This window comes from Mytilus edulis, chromosome 3 (genome assembly GCF_963676685.1).
Source record: "Mytilus edulis chromosome 3, xbMytEdul2.2, whole genome shotgun sequence".
NCBI classification, from domain to species: Eukaryota; Metazoa; Mollusca; class Bivalvia; order Mytilida; family Mytilidae; genus Mytilus; species Mytilus edulis.
The window spans coordinates 104,375,858-104,391,081 of record NC_092346.1 but is presented as its reverse complement, the minus strand read 5'-3'; the positions used below and the strand labels follow the sequence as shown (position 1 = coordinate 104,391,081).

The following is a 15,224-nucleotide window of genomic DNA, read 5'->3' as shown; positions in this document are numbered from 1 at the left end:
GTACATAATGAGTCAGTTTTGGGTTTCTCTAAGTTTTTGTAAGTCAATGTAAGTATTTCTAAGCTTTCAATTGTAAACATACAAATTACTGACTAGTCTAGGGTTAGAACGAACAATTTTCAAACCCTGATTTTTTTATCTAAAGATTTTTCATATATCATTACTTATTACTTATTAAAGTGTACTAGAACAAACCCGCGAAATCGCGGGCATTCAGAGCGTAGTTTAAAGTATGTAAAGTGTTGTTGGAAGAATTTTGTAAAATATAAAATGACTGGAGAATTTCAGCAAAAGTATCATAAGTCATATAGGTTATTGGGGACAGGAAAATGTTTTTTTTCCAAAGTTCCCAATTTTTGGTTTTCTGTCAATTTCAATATGAACATACATTTAGTATGTTATGAACATTTATTTAAGTAAGGAGCCTGTAATTCAGTGGTTGTCGTTTGTTTATGTGTTACATATTTGTTTTTCGTTCATTTTTTGTACGTAAATAAGGCCGCTAGTTTTCTCGTTTGCATTGTTTTACATTGTAATTTCGGGCCTTTTGAAGCTGAGTATGCGGTATGGGCTTTACTCTTTGTTGAAGGCCGTACGGTGACCTATAGTTGTTAATATCTGTGTCATTTTGGTCACTTGTGGAGAGTTGTCTTAACATGGCAATCATACCACATCTTCTTTTTTTTTTATGTAATCAATGAATTTTGTAAAAGATTTAATGACTGGAGGATTTCAGAAAAAGTATCAAAAGTTCACATGAATAATTTTAGCGCTTATCTGTATATTATGAACATTCATTACTATATAAATAAAGCGTATTCACTTTCAATTCTAAGTTTACTAATCGATCCATGGTGATCATTGATATAGTATACAGACTCTCTCTATTTAATAAACTCTGTGACCGCCGTGGATAGTAAACTTGAAAATGATAGCAGATAAAATTCTGAAAATACACTTTATTCGTAGTATATGTATGTTACAGAAAAACGCAAACCGGAAGTCTAATCTGACTTAAAATTTCGTACAATGACGGGACAATATCCGGATGCCTTTTTTCTCGTTTTTCTCCTAAAATAACTCAATCTGAATAATCATTTGGATGGATGACAAATGCGACTATGCACTGTACCTATAGGACACAAAGGCGTGTTGATTAATTTATTCTGGAAAGAAGAGAAGCGACACCAAAAATGAGGTCTTCTCGTTTATAGTATAGATATCAGTCACTGTGTTGAGATTAACTTCATGGAAAACAGTGGTGGATTTAGAGGGGGTCTCAGGGGGTTAGAAATGCCTCTTTTTTCTTGACGATCGATGCATTTGAATGGGGATAGTTGGAACCCACCCCTTTCCTTTATCCAGGGTTTGGACCCACCACCCTTTATCCTGGGTTAGGAACCCCCTTTCCTTAATCCTGGGTTGGGACCCCCACCCCTCCCTTTTAAATGGCTGGATCGGCCCTGGGTAAATACAGTATGAACCACACAGTAAATAAAAATGAAATAGAAATGTTACTGTCTAGTTTGGCATATCACACTAAATGCAATGGAGCCCTTTGTATACTAGTGCAGTTCCTACATCATTTACATGTTCTAAAATCAATATTACGAAAAATTAACATGTTTTCAATAACCTTGTACATGTTGTAAGGTCAAAATATGGATAAAAAAAGACATCTACCTGGTTAGTATATCATGTATATGTGAAAAAGTTACGTGCAGAGTTTCATTATGTGGTATAACTACATGTATATATATATATATATTCAAGGACACCAAACATTTACTTAACATTGATTTAAAAGATCAGTGATATATAAAATGTTCACCTGAGCTTGTTTTATACCTGTATAACTTTTGTCTGGTGGCATCCTGCCAATCTGATCATTAGGTTACAAAACTTTACAAATTTAATCAAGAAGAAAGTTTGACCTACTAAACAAATGGGTACATTGGCACAAATATAATTGTAGCTGTCAATAAAATGAATAACAACCTCATTATTCTTATAATAAAGAGATTTGGGTGAGGTTGTGGAACAGGTGACAGGTTTGGTACAACTTACAGCTGTCCCTTAACATAAGTAGACACCTAAATACAAGAAGACCACTTGAATGTTTGCACTGTTATAGATGTCATACAAACAATGCCTTTATATATTGTTTACCTTGTCAATTCTAAAGGGGGTTTAAAGAAATGTTAAAACCCTAAGAATTCATCCTTATGTGTGACAAGCATGAGGAAAACATTCCCTTATTCCTACAGTAAATATTATAAATTCTACAAATTAAGAAGAACTTAAGGAGAATTTCATTCTTATAAGAAGGAATGCTCTCCTAATAATTACAAATCTAATTCAGAAAGAATTCTGGTACCAAAAGACCATCCTATCCTTTTGAATGAAAAAACAGTCTATCCTCAAGTTTTGTTTAGGTAACCTTAACGATTTGTTAACAAGTCATTAGGTCGCATAGAATACAACCATATTAATAATTGGCATATATTTATATCTGACTGGTGTGGTCGATAGAGATCTATCTCATCCACACCAAACATAGCATCAGTGGCATACATGTCTAGGGAGGCTGTCATCCCCTCCCCCCTAAAAATATCCACTTTCCAGTACAGTACAATTTTCTCGTTTTTATTTCCATCCTGACCCATATAATATCTATGGTCCTCCAATCTTCCTTGGTTTGCTTCTATCATGACAAAACATAATTTCTTTTCCAGATATTTGTGCCAGAAAGACGTCTCCAGTTTAAATTTCCTCTCCTTGTATTGATCTTGTGTAGAGCAGTGTATACAGACCTGGCTGTCACTTATCTTTGTCTCGGAGGACCATCTGTCGCTATGTTATGTAAATGCCAGCTGTTCTCCTCAAAAATCCAAAAATCCAACAAAAACAATCATAGTTTCCTTTTAAATTTTCAAAAAATTATTCTTTTTACGTAATTGTTTTGCATAATTCAGGAAAACCATTATTGTGGAAATATGTCATGTATGTTGCAACTGATGATTAACTAGAGTATATCAAAGGATAGATTGGAGATATACTGCCTTTAGCCAATAATTCAAAGTTTTAAAAGATCATTTCAAAGAGGCAAATGATTAACTTCCTTTACATATATACATTGTAATCGAATGCAACTACAAATCACGTCAATAACTATTTACTACATGACGTCAAGATATATCTGTCCTATATCTAGAGCTTTTACATCAATACAAGATTTTTTTTTGGTTCAGGGTCAATATAAAGACTCTTCATCTAATCAACTATTAAAGAACTGGTTTTAGCTCTCTTTTTTAACCCTTCAAGTCTAGAATGCCAGATAAGATTAAAATAAGTAGGTGTGTTCAGCAGATGAGGTTGGCAGAACAGAATCATCTTCCAAATAATGGAGGAGGGGAGGGGGTGGTATTCACACATCCTTAGTCATGAACATAGTCCTAAAGCTATGCAATGTTACAGAGAGAAAAATCTCAATAGTAAATATACTCTTCTGAAGTTTACCAATGTTTTTTTTAAGTCAAGACGTTTTGGTTTGCAAATAAGAATATCCAGGTCTTTTTTTATAGAAATAACCGGACATTTACATAATTTTTGAAAGTCTCAACCATTTCATGCCTGAGATCATTCTTTTCAATTTAAAAGTCTGGTTTAAGTTTCAAAATCTACAGAACAGATTTAGCTGCAGAACCGTAGCTATTAGATCCTTATGATATTTTTTGACTATTTGCGGACCCAGCTAATAATTATCTAAAGCTAGATGACACTGAAGCAGAGCCCAACAAATACACCAGGAAGTGCCTAAGATTGAGGATACCCAAGGATGTACTGCCCTTATCCCCCCACACCCAGACAGGATCCCTTATAACATATATTCTTCTATATGACATAATCTAGTCAAACATAACCTTGTAAGATAATGTTTTACTATGTCATGTGACCTGTAATTAACAAAGACGACTAATTAACCTCATTTTACATACCTTAATATAACGATCAAAGTCCAATATCCTTTCACTTTTTCATTCAAATATTTAAATCACAAATTAAAGTCAAGACGCTCATAAAACCAAGGTCAGAAGATAAAGGTCTGAATGAGGTCAAATGACCAATGAACTTCAATGTGGTTAACACAACACAAAGAAAATTATCTGAATATCTAACTAAAACAGACTTGTTTCAATGAATTTGTCAATATTCCTAATCACTAATTTATAAATAGTCACAATTTATAATCAGTTAATAAAAAAATCACTCATTTCATATAAATTCCAAAAGTTTTTGTTATATACAAAGACTGAATGAGTTCAGTCTGGTGTGGAAAGTATTTTTATCCCCTGGGGTTAAACCTGCTATAAATGGAGAGGTCATAGGTTACAGGTCACTGCACATGCCTACAGCTGGCCTTTTTCAGAATTTGTTTAGATAAAGTCTGTTTCTAGATGATTTGTTTGGGAAAGAGGAGTTATATAAATATGTGTAGAAGAATGATATCAGTTGGATTTCCTATACACTTTTAATTATTAAACTTTGCCAAATAAAAAAATACATTTAAAAATAAAATAAAAGAAATTGATTTAATTAAATATAATCAAGAGCTTTCCAACTTACAATTAATAATTTAAAAAAAAATAATTCTGGTTTCTTTTAAGAGAGAAATAAAACAAATATTACAGGGGCGGATTTAGGCGGGGGCGTGGCGGGCGTGCGCCCCTCCCTAAAATTTGCAAAGCATGGGTTGTCCGCACGTAATAAGTATCCGAAGAGACGACTAAAGCTAGCCTAATGTCGTCGCATTTAATCTGTTTTAACATTCAAACAAGTATTACTATATAAAACAGTAATTTAACAGAATTATTTAACGTGATTACTAATCATCTAACCTATTGTTTATTTAAGTTCTATAAAAATGTTACACTTCAAAGGGAAGGTGTCAAACGCGGTACTGCGTTTGATGACAAATATATCATAGGCTTTCAGCAGTTAGAATAAAACAATTCTGACATTGTAGTTGCAGTTTTAATAAACAATTTCTTTGATAATCGAAGTTCAAAAACATCCCTACATCACTTTCCCACGAAGAAGGTGGAAGTGCCCTACCCGCTATTTGGGTTATTTCATCATGGCACGACCAAGAAAGCAGTCGAAGTTAGATTCTTTCTTAAGGAAAGATAAAGATTATGGTTCATGCGAGAGGTTAGTTTGATAATTTGACTCATTATTTAATAATATCTGTGACAATATATGATTCTCACTTGCAACATATAAATTATTGCCAAAGCATGCTAAACGGTCAAGGACCAAACCCGTAGGTACTGCAGTATTACATGGGATCCCCAAAAAAATAAGCACCATTTATTAAGGATCTCATTTTGATGTTAGTGGTTAGCGGGACGGCCAATTTTTTTTACAGTATGTAAAAAGTCTAGCACGACCTCCGAAAATAGAACAAAAATAAAAACACGTATTATGAATTGACAAAAAAATTGTACCAGTAATAATTTTCGTTTTCAAAATCTTATATTGGTCAGATAAGCTATTGTCATTTGCTTCGTCTCACTTTGCGTCTGTCGGTCCGCCTGTCTATCTGTCAACTCTTCACATTTCCTTTGTCTTAACCAAGTTTGGCAGGGCTAGTTGTTATGGAGAGTTAAAGTAATTTTAAAGTTAACCGATTTAATTCCACATTATTGAAACCATGTACAGTTAGCTTAGACACATCGACTTTGTGCAAAACAAGAGATAATTATTTTTGTAGAAACCCTGTATCTCTGTAGGTCGCAACTACCGGCCGTGTAAGGGCTGTAAACGTTTAAAACTTCGATTTGTTGTATTGCCAATGAGACAATTCTCCACAAAAGACCAAATGGCACAGAAATTAAAAACTATAGTATAGGTCACCATACGGCCTTCAACAATGAGAAAAGTCATATCTTGCAAGGTTTAGTGTATATTTTACCTAATATTACTATATAGATGAGTTCACAACAAGTGTTGATGTCATGATTGTAGATTGGTTTGCAAAGGATCACAACATCAAGGTATGCTAGTAGATGGTGGAAGACAATGCGTTTGTGTCTCCCTGTGTTTCATGTCATCTGTCACCATCGAACCATCTACTCCGTCTGACGTTGATCATATCCTTCAACTTGGTACAGATCTTTACCACTCAATATCCACACATGGGGGTTATATGCTTATAAATGAAATACCTAGTATCGTTAATCTTGCGGGAAGAAGTTTACAATTTCGTGTTATAGAGTCTAGAGGCGGATCAACACCTCATGCAGTAGACGACTTGGACGCCTTGTGTTTTAGTATCAAAGGAGCCCTTAAGCGGTGCTATGAGGAATCAGATATGTGTTTTATGACAGTTGGGAACTATCCAAGTTATACAATTGGTACAAAAAAGACAGCTGATCAGATGTACTTGGTAATGGACTCGCATAGCAGAGATGAATCTGGAAAATCGGTCCCAGATGGGAAAGCAGTTGTACTAAGATTTCGTTCCTTAGATCAGCTTGTTACTTATATCAGAGAAATGTGTGAATCGCTGTCTTCGTCAGATATGCCGTTCAAGGTAACTTCTATAGCATGTTATCCACTAGATACTGTTCACTCACCGATTGCACCATGTGAAGACGTTCAAGATCCTTCAGTTGAAGCTAGAGTAGATTCACAAGTGAATGAAAATGCAACAACAAGCAGTGCACAAAGTACACCTGTGACTCAATCTCAGCAAAATGCAAGTGATAATAGTGACCATGAAGAGAACGACGACGTTCCCATTGATGATATAAATACACAATCTCAACTGAGTAGTACTGCTTCTATTTTATGTGATATATATAACTATGATCATGATGCTCCAGATGACATGAAATACCGTTTATACTCCCAGAGAGAACCACATATTTCCTTCAAGTTCCCGTCCAAAACTTACACGGATAAAAGAAGGAAATCTGGAAATTTCAAAAGATCATGTGTGCGGGAATGGTTCTCCGTTTTTAATTTTATATCATATTCTGTTTCTCAAGATGGTCTATATTGTTTGCCCTGTCGTTTGTTTCCGGATTCATCGCATCGACGACCCATCAAATTAATACGAGAACCCTACAGCGATTGGAAACACGCGAAAGAAGACATGAAAATGCACGCTACAACTGACTATCATCAGTCATCGATGGCAAAACTTGAGGCTTTTCGATCTACACATCTTGACCCTTCATCAAGAATTGATGCAACACTTACTTCTGGAAATCAAGAAATTATTCAGCGAAACCGTCAGATACTCATGTCCATAATCAAGTCATTAGTATTCTGTGGACGACAAGGTATTGCCTTGCGTGGCCACAGGGATGACGATACTGATAAGGGAAGCAGTACTAACAAAGGAAATTTCAAAGAATTGCTTAATTTCAGAGTGGAAGCTGGTGATTCCATTCTAGAAAACCATCTTAACTCTTGTAAGAAAAACGCTACCTACACTTCCAAAATGTCACAAAACGACTTACTATTGTGTTTAAAGAATTACATACAGAACAAAATTGTCAGCGAAGTTAGAGCACAAGGTATTGGCCCGTATTACGGAATACAATGTGACGAAGTAACAGACTCTAGTAATTGGGAACAACTGGGTCTTGTCATCCGTTATACTGTCCATGGGCAACCAAAGGAGCGTTTATTACAGTTCATAGAATGTGAAACTATTACTGGAGTGGAGATTGCAAGCAAACTGATAGAGTCTCCTAGTAATGCTGGGTTAGATACTCAACTTTGCAGGTCCCAAACCATGGACGGAGCAGGTAACATGTCGGGAAAATATAACGGCTGTGCTGCCAAGTTCCGCGAACACTCCCCAAAGGCCGTTTACCACTACTGTAGTTCACATGATTTGAACTTAGTACTATGCAAAAGTAGCAAAGTAAAAGAAATCCATATTATGCTGGATGCGTTAAAACAGTTAGGGATATTTTTTCGATACTCTCCTAAAAGATGTCGACGTTTAGAAAAGTGTATTACTGATGTAAACAACACCAGGGAGGAAGATTCAAAAATCAAAAGTGCCAAGTTTAAAATTTTTTGTGAAACAAGATGGGTAGAGAAGTTTACTACAATACAAGTTTTTAACGCAATGTATCAACCCATTATTGACTGTCTTTCAGCAATCGGTACAGAAAGAGGATGGGATACCAAAGCCGTTACAGAGTCACAGGGACTTCTAAAGCGTATTACAGATGCAACCTTTATTGTATGTTTCCAAACTGCCATGTACTATTACAGTTATTTGAATGGTTTGAGTAGGAAATTGCAAGGCACTGCATTAGACTTACTTCAAGGTTACTCAATGGTAGATAACATTAAGAGTGTGTTGATATCGGCAAGAGGAAATGATGCAGAGTATGATAATGTTTATCAAAAAGCTGAACAGATGGCTGAGGTAGCAGACACCGAACTTGTTATACCTCGTCGCTGTGGTAGACAAACTCAGCGAAGTAACGTCCCGGGAGATACTCCACAAGTTTACTTTAAAAGGGCCATTTATTTACCATATATTGATGCTTTGATCCAAGAGTACAGTAGTCGTTTTAATAGTCTATCTCAGAAGGCAGTTAAAGCGATGGCTTTGATACCGGCTCATTTAGAACAAACCAACAGAGACGCTTTAGACGATCTTTTGGAGGTTTACAAAGATGATTTGCCGATGGCTTCAAGCTTTCAACAAGAGTATAATTTATGGCAAAGGCAATGGTCTTCACAGACGGATAAACCCAATAACATCAAAGACACTCTTGTTGACAGCAGAGTATGCCCATTGTTGTTCCCGAACATTACAAAGGTCTTGAATTTGCTATTGGTTACGTCCGTTACAGCTAGTTCAGTAGAGAGAGCAAACTCTTCACTTCGATTCGTAAAGAATTCCTTCAGAAGTTCTATGAGTGAGGATCGGTTTAATGCCTTAGTTCTGTTGATTGTCCACAAGGGTATTGACATTGACATCCAAGCTGTTCTGGACATGTTTGCTAAGAAATATCCTTTACGAATGTTACTATTAAATCCATTGGCTTAATAAAACTTGAATCATTCAATAGATATATATATATACGCATTATGAATCCCTTAGACCTTACAGAAATTAGTTAGGGTTGTTAGTAGCTTGTTGATTTTACAATTTTTAAGGATACCTTGTCATCATACCCCAAAGGTTCTTTGCAGAAACAGAGACATATTGCTTTACCTCTTTCCCAGCAACCATTGACATAATTCGTTTCTTTTTTTAATATGGAGAATCAGTTTGTGTACTCAGAATTGTTTCTATTCTACTTTTGTTCAGTTCCGTTTTCTGGTAAATATATAGAGGTAATCAATGAACAGAAACTAAAAGATTTTTTGGTTAATTATGGTTAATGTAGATTATCATTTAAATTATGCGGTTTTAGATTAAAAGTTTAATTTCTCGCTCATTTCACCACAAATGTTTCTCGCCACACTTCGCTTGGCATGATATCTATCTACATTGTACCCACTTTAGAAGAATATTTCATCAACTTTGATTATTTTAACCTCAAAAAAATTTTAGCCTCACTCCGCTCGGCGAAATTTTATTCTGCGTCCCCCCTAACTTCAAATCCTGTATCCGCCCCTGTATTAGGTACATTGACCTGAACTTATAAAATTGCTTTTCTGATTTTATTGAAAATAATAAGAATAATCAATGATTATATATTTGATATTATACAATTACTGTCTTTTGATGAGGTAAATTTGTGGTTTTATTGACCTTTGAAAAACTGATATTCACTGAGCAATGGCCAAGTGAATTTAAGTTTTTTAAAAGTCAATTAAACCACATATTTACTCAAACAAAAGAAGGTGATTGTTTAATTCAGTAATTAGGGGAGAAATATGTGTAATAGAAATTATTTACCAAAACCATTTTTCAAATGTTTTTTACTAAAATTATACACGTAAAAGCATGCAACGTTTTGCGCAGTGAATATACTTTTTCGCAGATGAATATGCTTTTTTTATTCAAAATCCTATTCATATAAGGAAAAACTACACAAGTCTTTATCAATATGAATAAAGTTGAAAATTATGCCCTAAAGCCTTTCGAAAAACAAGTGCTCCATTTCAAAGGACTAAATTGTTAGTAGTCAGCATACATCTGCCCTTAAACATTTTTTATAATGGTTATCTTAATTAATCAATTAAAATCGAAAATGGAAATGGGGAATGTGTCAAGGAGACAACAACCCTACCAAAGAGCAGACAACAGCTGAAGGCCACCTATGGGTGTTCAATGCAGCGAGAAACTCCTGCACCTGGAGGCGTGCTTCAGCTGGCCCCTTAACAAAAATGTATATTAGTTCAGTGATAATGGACGTCATACTAAACTCCGAAATATACACAAGAAACTAAAATTTAAAACTGTAAAAGACTTACAAGGACCAGAGGCTCCTGACTTAGGACCGGCGCAAAATGTGGCACGGTTAAACATGTTTTTTGAGATCTCAACCCTCCCCTATACCTCTAGCCAATGTAGATTACCTATTTATTTTAAAATGAAGCATCCATTTTCATTAAAATATTTTAATGGTAAGAATACATTATATTTTGTATTTTTTGTCCAGCTTTAAGGTCTAAAGGGTGGTCTGGGAGTGGGGGATTATATAGCACATTACAATTAATATAGGTTTCAGGAAGCAGTTTAACTTGGACCACAATGTTATGGTAATGCAGTTGTTTAGATATGACACTATATATAACATTTTACATCAAGGGTCATTGAGATGATTATAGTGTAAGGGAAATATCATCATTATAACAAGATTGCTACATCATAGAGAAATGTCCCCAGTGTTAATGAATTAAATTGTTTGTCACAATGTGTTATCATAATTATTGTCGTAAGATAGTCAAAATTTGGTAGAATTCCCATAACTCACTTCAAAATCGTAACATAAAAAAGACTAATTAAATGGGTCAACTACACAGGGGAGTTGAATTCATGAGCTAAAACACCCATTTTGATCCATCATTTTTTTCCTACTTTTTGTTATGAGAGTTTTTGGACAAATTCTTTTTACTATAATACTCTAAAAACTTCAATAAAACAAGAATGTGTTCCTAGTATATGGATGCCCCATTTTCATTTTCTAAGTTCAGTACGTGGACCTTGAAAACATGGTAAAAACTCTAATTTGGTACTAAAATAAGAAAGATCATATCATAATGAAGATGGGGTTGTTTTAATGGTGATTAATCATCATGTCACTTTTATGACTGGAAATGTGTGGCTGTTAAAGGCAAAAGGTTGGGTCAAAAAGATTGCAATTTATGTTAAAATGGCCATCTCTTAAGAAAGTCTTGAAAACTTAAAAGTAGATGAATGTTTCATGCTTTGCCCAACCAGACTTTAACTGGACATTATACAAATGTCCAGAATATATGACCGTTTTGGAAGGCTTGTTTAAATGAACATGTATATTAAGTTTCAAGTTGATTGGACTTCAACTTCATCCTCGACCAAAAACTTTAACCTGAAACGAGACAGACAGACCATAGGACGATAGTCGAATGAACAGACGCACAGGCCAGAAAACATAATGCCCATCCATGGGGCATAATAAATGGGGCATAATAATAACTAGTGGCATAAAAAGTCTAATTAAAATGATAGTAGTATTTGGTCAACAACACATGACGACAAAAAAAACTATAAAATCTCTCAGTCTGTAGAAGACTCAGAGAAGTTAAGTCCATGTGGTGGTGTTTTTACATCTATATATAAATATATTCCAACTAAGTCCTAACCCAGGTAACAATTATGAAATGAAATTTGTTAGTACATATGAAAGCAACCAATTCTACCTAATATAGAGGTCTCTTAGGGGCTGCATTCACAAGGTGTAATTGTTAAAATACTCAGATGAGTATAAAGTTGCCAATCACACATGATGCCAAACAGTACTACCAAGTAAAACTGTACTCAATGGAGTTGCATTTATGTTATTGTTACAATATTCTAAAAAATAGTCAAAGTCCTATAACTCTTGTTAAAATGGTCAGTAGATCACAGTATGTATGATGGCAAAAATGAATGTAAACCAGTCTCATATGCCTTCACAAGGTGTCTTTCTTACAATACAAAAATATAGTCCAATAACTTCTATTATGAACAGCTGTCCCATGAGCGCTTGATATGCCTGTCACATTTTCAAAGAATAAAGTTCAATAACTTCTCAATGTCATATCAGAATTTCATAAAAACTAAAGAGAGGTTAAATATGTTAATAGATATAAGCCAGTCACAAAAGTTTCATTATAACTGCTAAAGCATTGTCCAAAAACTGGAAAATACCTCCTTTTTTATGAATAAAATAATTACAAAATATAAAATCTAAAATTTATAAAAATCAAAAGGGAGCCCATGTCAATAAATATAAACAATTTACTTAAGTTTCTTGCAAATTGGTGAAAATGTTTTTCAGTTATTGTACGAAAACTGGAAATCCCCCTTTTTTAATGGAAAAAAAACCCTCATAACTCGGAAACTACAAAATCTAAAATTTATAAAAAATTTAAAGGGAGCTCACATCAACAAATATAAACAATTCACCAAAAATTGATGTGAATTGGTTCAAGGGTTTTTGAATTAATTTCTGACATGTTGATGACAGACAGACAGATGGACAATGGCATACCATAATACGTCCCGTAAATGGGCATATAAAAATTGTAAAATCAAACCAAATATAAAGCATAGTGAAGAGAATATGTCAACAATAATTTCGACTATGTGTTAATTTACTTTCAAATGAGGTCAGGTTGACATGAAATGTGTACATCTAACAATCATTCCATATATACACCAAATATAGTTGACCTATTGCTAATAATATCTGATAAACTGACTAAATTATGAAAACTTATCATTTAATAATGCATCATGAAAATGAGGTCAAGGTTATAAGAACCCTACCTGACAGACATGTACACCTGACAATCATTCCATGAACCAAATATGCTAGCCCTATCACTTATAGCATCTGAGAAATAGATGAAACCAAGAAAACTATAAAATTGTCCAATGAAATGAATGTGTAAGTACTTGAAATGTTTTATTCTATCATCTGATAAGTCTTATTCTAAAGAAAATAAAATTCATGGGCTGGATTTTTTATTTCATAAAAATTAATTCAATGTACATTTGTAGCATTTTCATATAACCATTTTCTTTCAGGGACATATTTTAAGTCTAATTGATACCTTACACCTTACACCTTAGGTGTTCATTGAAAGAATAAATGGTGAATATGTCCCCATGGACACAAATGATGCCCCTGCAAGGGTTTCTACTTTATAATTGGATTAATCTCAAGAACGGTGAAAGTGAACCTACCTAAATTTGAAATTAATCTGAGTTTTCTGGTAATTAGCTTTTAGTATAAGTTTCATAACATTTGGTTGAGGCAAACTTAGGTAAGAGAACGGAAACAATAAATTCAGCAATTTTTCCATTGTAAAGGGGCATTACTCTAGAATAGTAGATGTGACGCTAATAAAATTCAAACTCTATCTGTGTTTTGTGGTAATAAGCATTGTATAAGTTTCATAACATTTGTTTGTGAGGCAAGCTTAAGTTAGAGAATGGAAACCAAATATTTTAGCAATTTTTCCATTTGTAGATGGGCATAACTCTAGAACAGTAAAAGTTCTGCCACCAAAACTTGATCAGTGTTTTGTGGTAATAAGCATTGTGTATAAGTTTCATAACACTTGATTGAGGCAAACTTTTTAAAGTAAAAGGACAGAAACAAAAACTTCAGCAATTTTTCAATTTGTAAAGGGGAATAACTCTTCAACAGTTACAGTATCGCCACAGAAATTTAAACTTGATCTGTGATTTGTGGATATAAGCATTGTGTATAAGATTCATGACATTTGGTTCAGGCAAACTTAAGTGGGACCAGTATGTACATATGTGGGTACAGACTGACAAGGTTAAAACTAAATGCCCCCTATGCTATGGCAAGGACATAATCAAAGAGCTGAAAGCTCTGAAGAAAAATGACGCCACTGTCTCTAATATTGGGATAGTTTTTATGCAAGTCTTGATTTTCACATACCTTAATTAGTTTAACAATGCAACATTTCTCGTAAGCATATAATTGATATTTGTATATGTGTGTGTGTGAAGTGAAGGTGACAACTGGCTGTGGTTTTTTTTAAGACAAATGAATAGGTCAAGACTACCTGAATTGTACAAATAAATACCGTAGAAAGGCTTGTATATTTCTCACTGGTACATAGTCTGAATCCGTGTCCGTTCGCGCCCATTCACGTTTGCGCCCACTCATGTTCGCCCCCTTTCACTTTCACACCCTACATGTTCGCACCCAATCTTAATTGGTTTTGTGTTTAATAACTCTGTAAGCAAGTGTTTTCTTATAAGTATAATTGTAGTCATTGTCTCAAAAATAAAGTGTTGAATAAATCTTAATCATGTTTTGGATAGGGTATTGTTAAAAATAATAATAATCCTTTCTAAATAAAGTGGTATTTTGTCAACGTTTTATTTTGTGTTGAATAACTCTTAATCATGTTTTGGTTAGTGTATTGCTATAACTTTGTTTCATTGACTTGTTTCAAAATGAAGTGAGATTCTGACTATGTTTTTTTCTGTGTGTTGAATAAATTTTATCATGTTTTGGTTATAATAGTGGATTGCTATATTTTAGTTCCTATATTTTATTGCTTCTTTGTTTCAGATCAAAGGGACCAAGCTGTTAAAAACAATTATCTTTTGTGTTTTTCCTTTAAAATCTTCAATGTTTTACTCATACCAAGCTATAAATACATTCAGTATTTACACCAAAGCAATTTAAAACAACAATCATGATTTTCCAATTATTCAACTTGAATTTGAATTAAAATTGGGCGCGAATGAGTAGAGTGCGAACGGACCTTGGGTGCGAACGTGCGAGCTGCGAACATGTAGGGTGCGAAAGTGTATTGGGCGCGAACAGACCTGATACCACAGTCTGAACCCCCTTCTCCCACAAAATATTAAGTAAATAATCTTTTTGTTACTGTTATCAAAGGTCTAATGAAACTCAGGTAATTTCAAACATTTGTCAAAGAATTCTAGTCAAACCGGTACCTGGTTAAATTGGCACCTGGACAAATCAGCACCTGGTTAAATC

The 15,224-nt window shown here is 34.2% G+C and overlaps 1 protein-coding gene across 3 annotated transcripts in view; it reads right to left on the bottom strand.

Moving 5' to 3' along the window:
• The window catches only part of LOC139514715 (lysine-specific demethylase 6A-like), a 76,854-nt gene that overhangs the window by 44,740 nt on the left and 16,890 nt on the right, over positions 1-15,224 (bottom strand). Inside the window, exon 1 of one of the 3 annotated variants that reach the window (XM_071304288.1) lies at positions 3,999-4,375. The exons of the other annotated variants lie outside the window; for them this stretch is intronic. The gene's annotated coding sequence lies outside the window, so the exon portion shown is untranslated. Of the gene's footprint in view, positions 1-3,998; positions 4,376-15,224 lie in introns of those variants that run through there. 3 annotated transcript variants of the gene reach the window in all.